Here is an 18,488-nt window from a genome sequence, read left to right on the forward strand (position 1 = left end):
TGACCTGAGAAGATACTGTGCCACACTCGTGATCCTATGATGCCCTCTCACCTAGACACTATATGTGTCTAAAAGTAGCTCACTTTAGACTAGCCAGACCTTTCCTTCAGCCCGTTTGCTAAGGGGATGGTGGAGAGCTTACACCAGACGTCCTCCTATAAAGAGCGTAAGGAATTTTTCAAGCCTTTCACCAAGAACTGTAAGATTGTCTAAAATGGACATACTTTTTTTTTCAGCCATCTTAGGGCTTTTCTTCAATTAACTCAAGACCTCATGACCTTTTTCTTGGCCACCACAATTCTTTGCCTTTGTTCGTTATTCCACCAACTCACTCGAAGGTGCCCACACATGATTTCAACCGACAACACTTGACTGGCTACCCAACTCGAAGGTGCCCTTCTACTAGCTCGAACTTCTTGTATACCTTGGAGAACTAGGGCACACACTACTTGTATACTTCATCAACATTATGTTCTAGGGCTTACACTGCCTGCCCGCTACTCTTAAGATCACTATTTCTCCAACATGACCTCAACTGCTGCTCCGTTCAGACACCAGAGCCTGACCATGGCAACTGGCCTATACACCAACAAGGGCAGGCTCTGCACCAGACTTGCTAGCCTCGATATCACTGGTATAAGTTGGCAGAGAATTTAAGTTTGGACCTTGAACAACTTACAGTAAACTCCGTAAAGGCTTTCAACCCCTTCAACGGGGCTAGATTTTCAATATACTCCACGTTAAAGCCCTTAGGAGGGTCCTTTATTTATGAAAAATCTATCTTTCTTAAGTATAAAGGTCCTACATGTAGTTGTACTCGATAAAGTACCGAGAGTCTGTACTGCAGACCAGTGCTCATGCAAACCTCGATCCACTCAGCATCCTGCTATTTTGCTCTTCTAAAGGACTGTTTTTTTCTTTTCTATTTCAGACTTCAGTTTGGCTAACTGTTCTTCTATCTGCAGAGTTTGCGCTAAGACTTGGTCCCTATCTGCTATAGCCTGGTTCTTTTCCATCAAAGCTTACTTTCTTTCATTTTGGGCTTGGTTCGCCTGAACGATAACCCCTGCCTGCTCTACCTTCAACTTATTTTTTTCTTTCTCAACATTTTTGAGGCTAGAGTTGCTGTTATTCGAGATTTGTTGAAGCGCCTAGTTCTTCCCTATTATTTCTTTTCTTTTGGCTTGTATGGCCTCTATTTTCCTTACTAATGAGAAATTGAGGGCTTCCAGCCCTTTAATGAAAACATCCATTTCCTTCATTAAGGTAGCCTTATCAGCAATCCTCTACTTTTCCCTTTTTAGCTCCTCCTCCCTGAAGTTCAGATGAGCCACCAAGTTCCTAACTTGCTCATAAATACCCACTTTGATAGCCAGGGACTGCACAAAGCACAATAATAGATTAAAGATAGTCCTTATATGAAACACAATAAATATATAACTTCAACAACACAAACTATATCTCAATAACTAAAGGGAGCTTATTTTGCAAATTGCTAAGTAATAGAAATTGTTACGCCCTATTCTTGGCAAACTTAGGCAAGTTGGTGATAACCTACACACAAAAGGCATCAGCTATGAACAGGGTCTTGAACCTCTCATACATTATCGTAAAATTTGCAACTCACTTTGTCCAGCCTCTCTACAGCATAACCAGTAGTAAGGGCAGCTGCTTTGAGGCTTACCTCGAACTCTTCGATGGTAAGCCCACCTAACTTATCCTCTAGTGTCACATTTCTAGCCGCTATTGTTGTTGATGGAGGCAAATGAACTAAGGCTTGAGCAAGGGCTGAGGCTACAGTAGGAGCTGGTGGAGCAGTAGTTGTTGGCATGGGTGTAAGGACCCTTGATGGAGGAGGAGCAACAGGGGCCTTGGCTGGGATTGTAGGGATCATTACAGTAGCTAAAGCAGAACTTAGGGCAACGTGAGCAGGCAATGAAGTGAATGAAACTGGAACCACAGTAGAAGTAGCAACAGTAGGCGAGCCAAAACCTCCAACTGCAGGCGTCTTAGTAGGAATTGGACTAGCAACTGAAGATCTTTTACTTTTCTGCAACTCCTGGCTAATTACCCTCTGAAATTTGGCTTGATGATCTATTTCTGCAAAACAAAGACATAGGAATTAGAATCAGTTCATAAGAATAGAAGTTAGAAACAAACACAAAAGTTACCCTCAAAGGGGCCGCTACTACTTGTGCACCTACGTTCTCCCCCTTTCATTCCTTTCTACTACCTTCTACCTCTTTAACCTTTGGTGCAAAAGCTGGTGCAGGAGCTAGCATAAGAGCTATTTTAGGGGTTGATTTTGTAGCCCTGACAGAGGGATTTTTTGGGGCGAGCCTTTGGCCTCTCAGGCTCTTTAGCCTTTATAGTCACAACAATTTCAACATCATAACAATGACACAACTTACATCTTTGGCCCTTGGGATGAACCTTTACCTCTTTACCCTTGGCTTTACCTTTCTCCTAAGCCTTTTCCTCACCAGCGCCTCTTGAATAGTGGTTGCCAAGACATAGTCTTCACTAGTCATTACATAATGTTTGTGAATGTTCCTTGGTATGGCTAACTTTCTGTAGGAGATTTTGGCGTCTCTTAAAGCACACACCTGCTTGGCTTCATCCCGGCTCAATTCAAGCATCTCCCTTATAAAGGGGCTGTGTATGACCACCTTATTTTGAAAGGAAACCTCACCCATGTTGCCCTGGTACATACTACCACAAACTGATCATAATACGAGTGGGTGTTAAAAGGCAGATCTATAACCACTGTTCTATCCCATGCTTGGAGAAAGTACAACCAACAATAAAACTCCTTCAGCATGTACATCATCAAAATAACATTCATCGAGGGCATCAACCGATTCAATTTACAGAAGATGGAGTATGTCACCAAAATAGCCTAAGTGTTTGGTGCAATCTAATTGGCTATGATGTTAAAGGTGGTCAACAGCAAGTGAAAGAACGGGTTTAATGGTAAGTGGAACCCATAATGAAAAATTGTGTAAGCAGAACCTTGCCATGCCCTCGAACTACCCCACTTGGCGATTGTGAATCTTGGGGGAGACAGAGACACTTTGTAGATGGGATCGTTGCGATTGAACATCACACGATCCAACTCGTGCTTCATCATTATGCGGGTGGCATGGTATGCATAACCATCTGGTGGCCACGAACCTAGCTTTAAATCCTTTAGCTCTGCCTCTACCATATTCTTTCCCTTGTCCTACCCACGCCCAGTAACAGAGGCACTGGCACTACTTCCCTCGTTTTTAATCACTATGTCACTGCTGCGACTCCCACCAACGTGACTACCCTAGCCTCATAACCTTTATTAACACTACCCTTAACCTTTTCTTGGGCCCTTTGAGTATTTCCCTTCACAGCTTGGCCATTAGTGTCAGTGGCGAAGCCCTAGGCTTTTTTTCTTTATTGAAACTTTTTTCTTTATTGAAACTATCAATAACAATCATTCTCGTTGGTGACATTTTACTATTTCTCTCATAAAACCCAAAACCCAAATACTAAACAAAAAGAAGAAAACAAATGAACCTTACACAAAAGTTAAAGAAAGAAGACTCTAGAAATTTGCAAGAAAATACAACACAGAAATAGCAAGAGACATTAATACACTCAAAAGTAGTAAGCAAAGGTGAAGATTGCAAAAATTCCAAAGTCTCTAATTTATACCTAGCCAAAGGCCAAGTGTGAAACGTCACAAATTTTAAACCATGAAGCACTAAACAACACCTTTGAAACTGTACCTATTCAAACCATTTTAATTGATTCATGAACGGTACAAAATTAATCCCCTACTAAAAACCCCTTTAGTTATCCATTTTCAAAAATAAACACATACATTCCATCTAAAAACTGGTGTATTTTCAAAAAAATACACCCACTAATGTTATTTGACAACTCTCTAGTAAAAGCTCGACACATGCCCTATTCAACCGCACCTACTAGAAACATGGGAATGTGCAACACACTGCCCCACAACACAAACTCTTATCACGTGCGCTCTACAGATAAGTACAAAATTTCACAAAAAAATTTTCTAAATCCCCACCTATTGTTCCCTGTGATTCTCCCAACTTTCAAGAACTTTCAAGCTTCCTCAAAGGCAATTACTTCTTCCCAGCATGGTACGTCAGCAATCAAACTCGTCAAACCACACCTGTCTCGCCCACAAAGACACCTTAGCACATCTGTTTGCCAAAAATGCTTATCTTGCCTTCAAGGAACACATCATCATGCCAAGCTCGCCAAGCTAAAAAAACCCTTCGCCAAAGTATCTTTTCTTTTTTTTTTTTTCCTTTCTTTTCAGGCTTTAAACAACGGAGGGCGTTCACTTTATAACCTGTTTAGATTTGAGGGTAATTATTACACCCAAGTCAACTAGTTAATGGCATCCAACTTGATCAAAACTTGATCAGCATAATCATATTTTAGGGTTGCCCGAATAAGGCACACCTAGATAGCTAGGTCATCTGCTCTAAGAAAATGACTTGCCTTTTGTCCAAAGAATGACTTGCCCAACGTACTATTACCAACCAGTTAAAATAGTTATTTCAGAAGTAATTATTTGGCATCCAATTTGCCTAAAACCTTTAAATGCAGTTCACGCATGCCTAGGTTCATTAAATATAACTCATATCTACGCGAACTCTTCTTGAACTCTAAGTAAACACCTTATTAACTATCAATTATATTAGATCACCACCTCAAGTTTCATATATAAAGTAATTAAAAGACTAGGTATATAACAAGAAGACATAACCCTACTACACACTTTGAGCTTCCCTTCATTAAAGCTTCCTTCACACCCCTCACCATCTTTTTTCTTCTTACTTTATCTTACATCTGATACAATACTGATTTGAGTATAGAAGCGTGCTTTGGAGCAATAACTTCGTGGCTATTTAACAATATTCTTTGGCTGCAAGTTCAAGTTATCATATTCTTCAACCTCATCTGTTTCTTTCCAGTTAAGACACCTAAAAATACCATCAACAACAATAAAACTCTATCTAAATATCTCTGAGATCATCCATCTACCACCTCCAACACTTTATTTTAAAGCATTTAAGCTTAGTATTAATCTATCCAAATCCCTTTAAAAGTTAGGCCATTTACTCTCTTCCATGTATCCGTTTATTTCTCCTATCTTAAACTACTCCAGGTTTGTATCTACTATTTCTCCAGCCATTAACAAAGTTTTTTTTTCTCTATTAAGTGCTTTGTTTTAAATACATAGAAACAAGAGTATTTTCAAGGTTAATTATTTTTCTCTAAATAATTATTTCTTTACTATTGATATTTACTCTTTAATATTTATACTTACCGTTAATTTAACCTAACCTCAAATCAAACCACAATTAAGAAAATTCAATATTTCTTGGTTTTTTCTCATAACTTTAGGTCAAAATTTATTATGGACTAGGTTTCAAGTCCTCGTTTCGTCGCAAGAGTAAAATAAAATTATATATTCATAATTTAATTGTAGAAATAAAATAAAATCATGTATTAATAATTTAAATATTAAATAATGTATAAAAGAAAAATAGTTGGATAGCTATTTATATTTTGAATATTTATATTAGTTGAAATCAATGATAATGAGATATTAAACTTATTCATTGAAGATTTATTTGTTTGTCATAATCATTGAATCACAATATTTTGTTTTCCATCCATTTCATTTTGAGCAATCCTAGAGATGAATTAAATGACATAATCCAAAATTATAAAATGCTAATGTCACTCTAATCAACAAAATAAATAGCTTAAAAGATTCAACTTAGGAAGATACTTCATAATTTGTGTCATTTTTTCCTCAAAATTTGCTTCCAATATCTTATCAGCTTTATCAATCATGAGATGCTACAAATTCACAAAAATTTAAAAATTAAATTCGTATGATGTATAACTTTATGTCTGAATAATTATAATGATTGATTTAAATTTTTTAGGTAGCATAAGGCTTTCAAGTTATCTACATGAAACAACTGTAAGCAAATGCATTTCTAAACTGGTTTATGAGTTAATAGAAATAACAATCCACTAAAAGTACTTCAACCTCCACTCTATCACATTGATAAGAAAGCATGGCATAAACATTTTACCGGCTATTATAATTAATTATAATAACTACAAAATTTGTACAAGTAACATGCATTATGAATTCATATTTAAAACAAAGATCACTTGCTCATCCAATTATCATTTAAAAAAAATGCAATAATGCAAATTCTTGTTGGTCTATCATCGAAGTTGGATCATTATACTTTAAAACATAAAATAATTTGAGGTCAATCTTTCATTGGTAAACTACATTCTAATCAAGGTAATCTATGGCAAGTTTACTAAGCAAACTACAACCCTAGTATTAAGGACCACATACAAAACAATTTGGTTGGTTTTCATGACCTAAATATGAAAAACAAGTCATATGTTGATTTCCAGAATGTCACATATCTACTGCATCTAATAAAAAATAGTATATTGAACAAACAACATACTTCTAAGGAATAAAAGTGACTTCCTTAAAATACCAAATACTCAGTGTAATCACTCCTGGTTAATAATACAATCTTAAAATAGCTATGAACAATCAACCACACAAGAAGAACTTAAAATCAAGGAAATTAAGTTAAGTAAAATATATTATAAATCTAAACCAAAAGAACATTCAAATACCATGCTAAGCAAATAAAAAAAAAATGAATCATATTACAAAAGAGGTTCAGAAATGTTACTGTTACCTTCAAATTTTTATAAATGAATCCTTTAGTATTTTGAATAAGTTTAAAGAGCCAACCAAGAGTAGCCACTAACAAATTTACTCCCTTCACAATCCTTTTTGCTTCTTCTCTTCTAGTTGAACTAGCAATAACCAATCAAAGAGCCTGAGAGTGATATTTAAGAAGATCCTTTGGTATAGCATGAGTCTGACACATTTGAAGATTCCATTGCTTACTTGTGAATTACATTGTTGAAATATTAAAGGTATAATATATAGCCCAAACTAAAAGTAATTGAAATTGAAATTGTCGCATATAAAAGATAGAGAAAAAGAGACTAGGATAATTCAGTCTATGAATTCATTATAATTGTACTTTCACTTGGAAGGTTAGCCTATCTATGAATTCATTATAATTGTATGGAACCATGACTTGAAATTAGCAAGCATTATTAAAAGACCAAACACTTTAAAAACAAATGAACATAAGTTTAAGCATAAAATTCAACATTTTAAACCATATCAATGCCAACATGGATTGCAACTTGAGTTGAATACAAATAGTGAGCATGAGGTAGAGATGTGATCCTGTGAAGACCTTCCCAATCCGAAATGACAAAGTCATGAGGCAATGTGCAAAATCTATATTATGTTCACAAGTTCTTTTGTATGGTATGCTAGTGACTTGGAAACTTGATTTCAATCCTTTGAGCAAGAGCTGTACCTTGACTTTCAAGTTGGTTGACAAAGTTGTAATATGCTAGTTTAGCACTAAGAGGCTTACAAGCATTATTTTTCTTTCATGTTGATATCTATTTGATATCTGTTTATCATTTTTAGAAGTTCTATGTAATATTATTGTTGAAATGTATAGTTTTTAATCTATGATATGAAGTACAAAAAACTTGCAAACCTTTAACTTTTAAATTCTTCTTTCTAGGCACTGCAAGCTTTTTATGGGGATTTGTTTCATGTATGGAAATGGCTAAGATACATTCCATTATTTAACTTTGCTTCGGGAGTAAAATAAAGTTGTGTATTAATCTAAATATTGAAATTACCTATTAGTCTAAATAAAGTTGTGTATTAGTCTATGTTATTCTATTAGCCATTTCCAGCTTTTAACACAAATATTGAATAAATAATGAATATTAGCCTCAATTCTTTTTAGTAGATCCATTTTTTATTATTTATGCAATTCTCAATTTTCACATTGAATCCTATACTAAAAAAAATTCACATAAAATCAATCCAGGTAGACAGGACACCTATTGTCATGAGCCAACCTTGTATAGGGCCATAACCGGGCTTAGGTTGTCATGAGCCACCTATGTATAGGGCCATGATCGGGTAAAAGTGCCAAAAAAAGAGGGTAGATCTTTTGTACTAGGAAAAATGTCCTCATTTTAAACATTGTAACGATTAATGTTAGCATAGCTCTAAAATCTCTTTTGCTCTTTAGAGGGGGTGAGCAGTCGGCATATTGTTGGGCTACCTCACTAGTTAAGGTATGTGCTAGGCCACCCATCAAAGGCTGTCCTTTTGGCCCCGATGATGGTGGAAAGTCTCGATGTACTATTCTCGATATTACTAAAATATTTCTTTTATTTGGAAGTCTCGAGTGTTACCTCGATGTGTTTTTCTTTCTTCCGATATGAATGTGTCTACTTGTGTATGCTTGAGATTAACTTGTGGCTTATTGTTACCTGTTCAGATATCGAGCTATCCTTGGCTGACTTAGGTGAAAACGTCGATTCAAGTGTCACACGGTCTATTGCTTCATTGAAAGAAGCTTAGCCCGTGACACGTGGTATCAAAGATGGTTGAGAAGTGCTAGAGAATTGATAAAATAGCCACGAGAGGTGGATCCAATTATCAAGGGAGACTTGAGGAGCTTGAGGCCATAGTGGCTGCATTAAAAGCTCATGTGGTGATCAATGATCAATTGAGGGAGATCGAGACAACCCAACGGAAGTTGTTTGATACTCTACATAGCTTGAACGAGAAGGTTAGAGATGCCTTGAATGTTCTTCAAAAAGAGTTTGAAGAGCTCAAAGCACAAGTGAGCATCCTATAGATGGTTGTGGCCAGATCGAATTTTAGCTCGAGGAAAAAAGGAAAAAGGGTCAAAGTGCCGGAGTCTCAATGCTACGAGGGGGCGAGTATACCAAAGAACTTGAAAACTTCCTGTTTGACATGAAGTAATATTTTCGAGCTGTACACAGATTCAGAGGAAGATAAGGTAACAATGGCATCGATGTACCTTACGGAGGATGCCAAGCTATGGTGGCATTCAAAGTTTGTCAACGATGAGTGCTCGATTAAAACTTGGGCAGATTTAAAATGAGAATTGAAAAACCAGTTCTTTCTTACAAATGTGCAGTATATGACCCGAAGAAAACTTTGAAAATTGGTGCAAACGAAAAGAGTGCGAGAGTTTGTGAGGAGTTTTTCTACCCTGATGTTGGATATTAAAGACATGTTTGAAAATGACAAGATGTTCTATTTTTTCGAAGGCCTCAAGCCTTGGGCAAGGACATAACTACAAAGATAAAAAGTGCAAGATGTGGCCACGGCCATGGCTGTGGTTGAACGTCTCCACGATTATAACGATGGCTCCTCAAAATGAAAAAATCCTCTATTAAGTGGCAGTAACTTTAACTTTGAGAGTGGTAGAAAGATGATCAGAGTGGATTGACCCCTTTAGTGGGGGATCAAATAGAAGGCTCTTTGGTCGAGACATCACCTAACCCAAGATAAACTATACAGTGATTTTTAAGCCCAGACAACTGCTAGCTTGCTTCTTATGCAAGGGATTGCATCAAGTGACTAAATGCCCATACAGAAGGGCCCTTAATACTTTAAGAACCTCGTCTCAAGAATCCACAAAAGTACTAGAGACAATTGAAGAAGTTGAATAGGAGCTAGCCAGAATGGGTTCAATAAGGTTCTTTAATGCCCTCTGTACCCAACTAAACACGATAAAGAAAGAGCATGGTAGAGGCCTGATATATGTGGAGCTAATACTCAATGAGAAGACCACAAGGGCCATGGTAAACACGGGTGCAACCGACACTTTTATCACACCAGAGAAAGTAAAAAAGTGTGGTCTTAAAGTCAGTAAAGATTATGGGCAAATGAAGACAGTTAATTCGCCAGCCTTTACAATCAGTGGAAGCTCCAAGAATGCGATGACCAAGTTAAGGCCATGGAAAGAAAAGATAGACTTTATAGTTTCTTCCATGGATGACTTTGATGTTGTCCTCGGATTGGACTTTATGATGTTGGCTCAGGTGATCCCAATCCCCGTCGCTAGTTGTCTATTGTTCTTAAGGGAACACTATCTTATCGAAGAATGAGAAAAAAATGATTTCAGCTTTACAATTCAAAAAAAGGGTAAAAAAAAAAGAACCCTCATTTATGGTCATGCTGATTTACAAAGAAGGGATGGAGTTGGAATCAATACTCGATGAGGTGGAAAAAGTTTTGAAAGAGTTCGAAGATGTGATACCAAGGAAATTGCTTAAGGTTTTACCCTCTCAAAGATCGGTGGACCATGAAATTGAGCTCCTTCCAAGAGTCAAACCCCTTGTTAAGGCCCTTTACCGCATGGCCCCGCCAGAATTAGTTGAACTAAGGAAATAATTAGATGAGCTTTTACAGGTCGGGTTTATTAGGCCATCGAAGGTACCTTTTGAAGCATCTGTGCTATTTCAGAGGAAGCATGATGGAAGTTTATGGTTATGTGTAGACTACAGAGCCTTGAACAAAGTCACCATGAGAAATAAATATCACATCCCTCTCATTGTAAATTTGTTTGATCAACTAAGTCGAGCCAAATACTTTCTCAAATTGGACTTGAGATCTGGCTATCATCAGGTTAGAATTACAGAGGGAGATGAGCCAAAAACCACTTGTGTAACGCGGTATGGTGCATTTGAATTTCTTGTTATACTTTTTGGACTGACTAATACTCTTATCATATTTTGTACATTGATGAATTAGGTGTTTCATGACTATCTTGACAAATTCGTAGTCATCTATTTAGATGACATAGTGGTATACAGCTCTACTTTGGAAAAGCATCAAGAGCACTTGTGTCTTATGCTTCGAAGATTACAAGACTACCAGTTGTATGTGAAAAGGGAGAAATGTGCATTCGTCCAGACCCAAATCCACTTTTTAAGTCATATTATCGAACAGGGCCACATTCGATTAGACATGAAAACTGTTAGGGCTATCAAGGAGTGGACAGCATCGAAGAATGTTAGTGAACTCCACTCATTTTTGGGATTAACCAATTATTACACAAGATTTATAAAATGGTACTTTCACAAGACTACGGCCCTCACGGAACTATTAAAAAAAGAGCATAAAAGGTATTGGACAAACGAGTGTCAAGAGACCTTTGAGGGATTAAAAAAAGCCATTATGAAGGACTCTATCTTAGCTCTCCTTAACATCAATAAGCCATTCAAAGTTCAAATGGATGTATCTAATTTCGCTATTGGAAGAGTACTTTTACAAGAACGTCACCCAATAGTATTTGAAAGTAGAAAGCTAAGCGAAGTTGAGAGAAAATACACGGTCCAAGAGAAAGAAGTCTTGGCGATAATCCATTGTCTGAGGACTTGGTAACATTATTTGTTGGGTTCACACTTTGTCGTGAAGACAGACAATCCAACAGCTAGCCATTTCCTCACCCAACCAAGGCTCATAACAAAGCAAGCTAGATGGCAAGAAATTTTAGCTGAATTTAACTTTTATTTTAAACACACCATTGGAAAGACAAATCAAGTGACAGATGCATTGAGTAGACGAGCAGAGCTAGCGGTCTTTAGGACAATTGCCCCAATGGCGGCTAGTAAAGTTACGACAAACGTTCATAAGTTAATTGAAGATAATTTGGGAAATGACCCACAGGTTAGTGCCATCTTGAAGTTAGTTGAAGAAGGGAAGTCCAAATACTTCTGACGGAGGAACGGGCTCTTGTGGACAAAGGGCTTTCGATTATTTATGCCGAAGGTAAGAGGTTTGAGACAGATGCTGATGAAAAAATGCCATGACACGTTATGGTCGGGACACCCATGTTGGTATCACGCTTTGGATCTATTAAAACAGGGATATTATTAGCCTCACATACGGCAAGACTTGATGGACTATACAAAGACTTGTCTCATTTGCCAAGAAGACAAAGTTGAAAAGAAAAAACTAGCAGGCATGCTTAAACCACTACCAGTGCCCGCTAGACCATAAGAAAGTATCTCTCTTGACTTCATTTTGGGTCTTTCCAAAGTTGGCAATTTTAGGACTATTTTGGTGGTGATCGATTGTTTCTCAAAGTATGCCACATTCATCTTCACCCAAAAGTATTGTACTATAGAAGACATAGCTCGGCTACTGTTTAAACATATGATCAAATATTGGGGCCTCTCTCAAAATATTGTAAGCGATAAGAATCCAAGATTCACAGGGTCCTTTTGGAGAGAACTTTTCAAGATATTGGGGTCCCAACTCAACATCTCTTCAAGTTACTACCTCCAAACTGACGGCCAAACTAAACGGTTCAATAGGTTATTAGAGGAATACTTAAGGCATTTTATTCAAGCCAATCGAAGGACTAGCCTTCGTTATTGGATGTCGCTCACTTTGTTTTAATTCCAACAGGAGCTCTTCCACTAACAAGAGTTCGTTTGAGGTAGTCACTGGACAACTACCAAGGCTACCTCATATGTCCTTGGAGCAATATGGAGGAAAGAATCGTGAGCCTTTAACCTCAGCAAAGAATGAAAACAAAACACAGAGATTGCACAAGCCTACCTAGAGAAGGCATCGAAGCGAATGAAAAATGAGCAAATAAGAGTCGTAGGGTACAACAATTCCAAGTTAGAGATTTGGTTCTTGTTTGACTAGTCCCCAAATAAACCAGGTTCTTGAGAAAGCGAGATCATAGATTGGTACGTAAATATAAAGATCCAGTGAAGATCTTTTCCAAGGTGAGAAACGCTTTTTAGATAATCAACCATCGAAGTGGATGAAAGTACACCCAGTATTTCATGTGAGCAACCTCAAACCTTTTCCATACAAATCCTACAGATGCTAGTCGTAGAGAGTCAACCAGGGCCGTCATCACCATAAAGCCCTTAGAACATTGGGTTGAAGAGATCCTAGCTGACAGAGAAACCAGGGTATCTCGAAGACTAGTTTGAGAATACTTAGTGAAGTGGAAAGGATTAGGACCAGAAGAAACTAGCTGGAAAAGAGACTACGACCTTCAGGCATTCAAAAAGAAGATTGAAGAATTTCAAGCCAGCAAGTCGACGAGGACGTCTATAGAATAGGTGGGAAAGATGTCATGAGCCAACCTTGTATAGGGCCATGATCGGGTAGAGGTGCCAAAGGAGGAGGGTAGATCTTTTGTACTAGGAAAAATATCTCCATTTCAAATATTATAACGGTTAGTGGTAGCATAGCTCTAAAATCTCTTTTGCTTTTTAAAGGGAGTGAGCAGTCGGCGTATTATTAGGTTGCCTCACTGGTTAAGGTATGTGCTAGGCCATTTGTCAAGGGCTGCCCCTCTGGCCCTGATGATGGTGAAAAGTCTCGATGTACTTTTTTCGATATTAATAAAATATTTTTTTATTTGAAAGTCTCGGGTGTTGCCTCGATGTGTTTTCCTTTCTCTCGATATGAATGTGTCTACTTATGTATGTTTGAGATTAACTTGTGGCTTGTTGTTACCTGTTCAGATATCGAGCTATCTTTGGTTGACTTGGGTGGAAGCGTCCATTCAAGTACCACACGGTTTATTGCTTCATTAAGAGAAAGCTTAGCCTGTGACACCTATCTTGTGTATAGTTTTAGATATCAACAATGACAAAGACATTGGTAGACTATAATTTTGAAATATATTTCTTTCTTTTAATCTCTAATTGGTACCATTAATAAGTAATAAATCAAGTGGATAAGTAAATTTTCAAGTAATGGATTTTGATAATTGGACAAGCCTAATTCAAATTTCGGAGTATAGGAAGATCTTCATGCTAACAATAAAGAAAATTGAATAGCAAAAATAATTTGATAACTAAAATTCGTTGACTTTCTGACAATAACAGGGTTACAAAAGAAGCAAACATTTATCAAGTACCCGTATGTACGTACATGTCAAAAAATTTTTTTTTCTAATTACACTTGAGCATAAAACAAACAAGAAGAAGCTATCGAAGAGTAGTGAAGCAGCGTGATCCTTTTATCTAATGCTTGAAGGTTAAGCATGAGAAATAAAAGCAAAATACCTGATATTGCTAGAGTAAGTATTCCATCACTAATAACCATGCATGTACCAACCAGGACAAGAATAAGAAGTGCATTTTTCCTGGATACATTTCTCTCCAACCATCTTTTTATTTTTAGCAGCAAATGATTTTTCATGAAACGTAGAACGATTGTAAGTTGTTAGCTCCTCATCAGTCCTGTGTTGGTTAGGAATGGCTTTTATTTTTGCATGTCTACAAAACAACGAATATAGAGCAAATGTTCCACCTGAAAGACAAATTGGGTGAAAGTGATTCTAACAGTACCTCATGAACATCAGAAAAAAAAATGCATTATCAACTTTTAAAGATAAGACATATAGTAGTGTTAGTATCATTGGAGTGGACTTTAATAAAAAAGAAAATAATTATTCAAGCCTACTGCATCCAGTGATGCATTAAAAAGCATTTTCCTTATCAAAATGGTTCCTCAGATTAAATTATAACATAACCACCTCATTCACTGATATTAGCTCACCTTGACTATTGTCATTTGCTTTACATACAACAAACACATACTTGAGGAGCGGGATAAAAGTAAGGAAGTATATAATCAATGAAAGAGCTCCAACAACATCCTCTGGATCTTTAATTTTACCAGGAAATGTATTGTAGATAACATATAAGGGAGAAGTGCCTAAGTCACCATAAACCACTCCAAGACTTTGGAAAGTAAGCCGCAGAAGCAATATTGTGAAGGATTTCTATAGAAATTGAAACCGTATCAGACTCTACAACTTATCTAAATAACAAAAGAACTATAATATCGTCAAAATCCATTTATTTAATGAAAATTGGGTTTCATAACACTATATTGCATTTATTTCATCTCAGACCACTTGAAATGCATATCAGACTGATAGAGTGATAGTACTACTAACTTAATGCAAGCCTGAAGCCAAATTATACCCTAATATCCAAATGGCTAAAAGAGGCAACGAAATATTTAAAGAACTCCATGCCCTTTGGAAATTTCAATATGATGCAAAGGAAGGGCTTTTAAATCAGTTCCCCTAATAAGCTAATGTTTCATTAACATGAATCAAGAGCTACTTTATTTCAATTAATTGCAAAAGAAATCTTTTATCTAGAAAAGAAAGAAATAAAGAGAGAGGAGCTCAAAATAGAAAATAACAATTGAAGCATATTTTCTCTATGTACATATTTCTTTTGGAGAAGCTTGTGGAGAAGCTTTCTTTCCAACCGCAAGTTGAAGGTTCCCAAGGTGTTTGCAACCACTTGTGTCCTTCCTACTGCAGCAATGAACCTAAAGAGGGACAAAGCCATGTGATGGATGAGAATGCCAAGAACTGTCGGAAGAACCTAGAGATTAAAAGAAAAAGAGGTGTCTATTTCAAGAAACTACGAAAACTATAATGTCATTAGATGAAGTTATCACTAAAATAACAAGATGATCATGATCAGCAGAAAAAAAGAATTGCTTCAATATTGCTTAATATGCACTAAGTTTTGGCACACTTGCAACTATGTTGATGGAAAAGAAAAATGGATGAAAAGAAAAAAAATGAAAAATATAGGTGAAAGAAAAAGTTACCTAATAAAAAATAACTGTTTAAACGAGTAGGAAACTCACCCTTAGATCATAATCAAGCTTTCTAGCAAGTGCCAATAACAATTTGTTTTTCCAGTTTTTAGAGAACCCAGAAGTAGGGTTATCTTGAAAATTTTCAATCAAATATTAATCCATATATAGTTCTTAAAAAATCAAAACAAAACTATCCTTTTCATCAAATGAAACACTTCAGCTTTATTGATTGGAACTAATGAATACTTTCTGTGCAGGCAATTGTGAATGAAAACAAATTTTCATCATTAAAAGAATATATATTTATTACAAAAGTTACTGTCTGATTGAGGATAGGTAGTGAGATTTGGATTGTCCATTAGTACTTTAATATCCAAAGAGTGGAAAAATATGTGAGAATTTCATTGAATTGCTTTAAGGGTTTGATTATGCCGCTAACTCTTTAAGTATCTGAATTTTTCTCTTCTCAGATGGTGCAAGCTAAACCAATCCAAGAATGCTCTATTGTTCATGAAAATAATTAAAAACATGGAAACAAAATTTTAAAAGTGAACCAATTAAAAAGAGTTCTATTTTCAAAAATAGTAAAATCTGAAAAACAAAGATTTTCCTGTTTTGGATAAACTTTTTTCTTTTACTTTTAAAAATGAAAAATATAAAAAAAATTTAAAAATTAATAAATCCAAAAAAATAGCATGCAAAGCAAAATAAAAAGAATGTACCAAACATGCAAAGAAAGAAAAAAAAAGTAAAGAAAAATTGCTTATGAGAATTCAATCTCAGATAAGCCATTGCCAAAAACCCCGAAAATTCATCTTGCTCTTATAGTTGGAAGAGTTTGGTCTTAATATGCTTAACATGTAAACATGAAAAATCTCATAATCAAAATCCTCAAAGCTTAAAATGAAGTCAATAAAAAAATATAAATTAAATGAACCAAGAAAAAAAAAACAAAAAAAGGAAAGAGAATTTGAATTAAAAAGATTTGTTGATAATAAAAAGTTTTAAGAATTTCAATTCATAAATTCTTCGTTAGATGCTGCGAAATTGACGAAGTATTGGTTTGGTATCGTAACCCACTATCAGTCTTCATTTTCATCTCCCATCTCTCTATTCCATTCTCTTCTTTTATTTTCTTAACTAACGTTATGTTTGGATAAATATTAATTAAGGAAAGAAAAAGAAAGGAAAAGAATGGAAAAGAAAATTTTTTAAAGGAAGAAAATGATATAGTAACCTTTTTTTGAATAATTAAAATTAATAAAAGAAAAAAATTTTAATAACCATTGTTTAGATAAAAAGTGAAAAAAAATAATTAATTATAATAATTTTTTACAATTATAACATTTCATTGCTTGTGATTTTAGAGTACTCTTGAACTATAATATGTTTGTTATCTTGTCTGGTCTTACAATTACTGCTATATCAATGATTTTTAATCAAGTGAAATAAGAAGATATTTTACAAATACGCATTGATAAATTTTGAATTAGTCAGTCATCTCACAAACTTAAAAAATATATATATTCATATTCAACCATTCATCAAAATTAAATCACAAAAAAATTATAAAAAATTTTTATATTGAAAGAAATATGTGAAACTTACTTGAAAAAGAAAATGATTTTGAAAAAATTATAAGATGATTATAATCTATTTAAGTTTTTTTATTAAATTTTTAGTATTAATAAAAAAATAAATATAATAGTCCTTTTATAAAAAAAATATTTTTTAACTTTTTTTTCCTAACTTTTTCTCTAAATTGAATATTAAAAAAATTGAATTTACAAAAGAAATAAAAAATTATTTGATTTTCATATTTTTTTTTAAATTAAAATTTATCCAAACAAAAAAAATAATATTTTATTTCTTTCATATTCTTCTACTTTAATTTTCCTTCCTTTCTCTCCTCTCGATCCAAACCCACTGTAACTAGCGATGAGTTTTCTTGAAAAGTTGCTGCTTTACTGTCGTGGACTTTGGCAGGACTCTTCAGACAATACAAAAAGATTTGTAAAGTTTTCTCTTCCATTCTCGCTCTTTCACGGTTTGCATTGTTTAGGTTTATATTTCTTTATGGGTTTCTCCCCTTTTCTCTCTCTTTGAATCCAAAACTCATCAGATTCAACTCCAACTCTCTCCTTCCAACTCGACTCAGCTCAACTTGTCGGTTCAACTCACCTCTCTCAACAGACTACTATTCTTTTCCATTTTCGAATAAGTTTTTTTTTTCTTGCTTTTTCCCTTTTTATTTTGTTTTTTCTCAATCTGAAAACCTATCTGACTTTTGGAAAAATATCTCCCCTCAAACTTTTCCCTTCAATAAGCACTTAGAGAAGCTTTCTTTTCAAAATTACCCTTTATTTATTTATTTATTTTTCACATTGCTTACTTGTCGTTTCAAAAGGTATTGAAGATAAGTTTTTCAGTAAGTTATAAATATAGCTAACATCCAACAAAGGGAGAAGTGGATCAATCTTTTATCAATAAAAACCAACCTACTAATCTTTTTGACAATTCCAATCTCACCTAACACACCACCTACGCCAAAAACCTCCCAACAAAAATCGCGGTGGCAGTTTATCTCACAGCTGCATGCCAAATAATGATTCTCCACCAGCAAATTTAGTAGACCAGGTAATTAGTATTTTTAGCCTACTTCGTTTTTATCGATTTTCCCTTTTTTTTTTTTTTCTGCAATGATAAGAGAATTCATGGAAATGGCTTAATCCTTTTGATTGATTATGGAAAAACGGTACTTCAAAATCATACCAAAGGAATCCTTGTTGGATTTCCCGTTTTCCTTTGACGATGGTCTACAACCAACTTCTGCCACGTTCGGGCCAAACTTCCTAGCAGCCAAGGTTTTTCAACGTTGCCCAAAAAGAGG

At 35.3% G+C, this 18,488-nt stretch overlaps 1 long non-coding RNA gene across 1 annotated transcript; it reads left to right on the forward strand.

Annotated features, from left to right (window-relative positions):
- The first annotated feature begins 18,096 nt into the window (after positions 1–18,096).
- On the forward strand, positions 18,097–18,488 carry LOC149516383 (uncharacterized). The gene is made up of 2 exons (XR_016345674.1): positions 18,097–18,235; positions 18,376–18,488. It is a non-coding gene; the product is annotated as an uncharacterized LOC149516383 (long non-coding RNA).

Source organism: Durio zibethinus, chromosome 10, assembly GCF_047325235.1.
Source record: "Durio zibethinus cultivar Kanyao isolate XHJ-2024 chromosome 10, ASM4732523v1, whole genome shotgun sequence".
NCBI classification, from domain to species: Eukaryota; Viridiplantae; Streptophyta; class Magnoliopsida; order Malvales; family Malvaceae; genus Durio; species Durio zibethinus.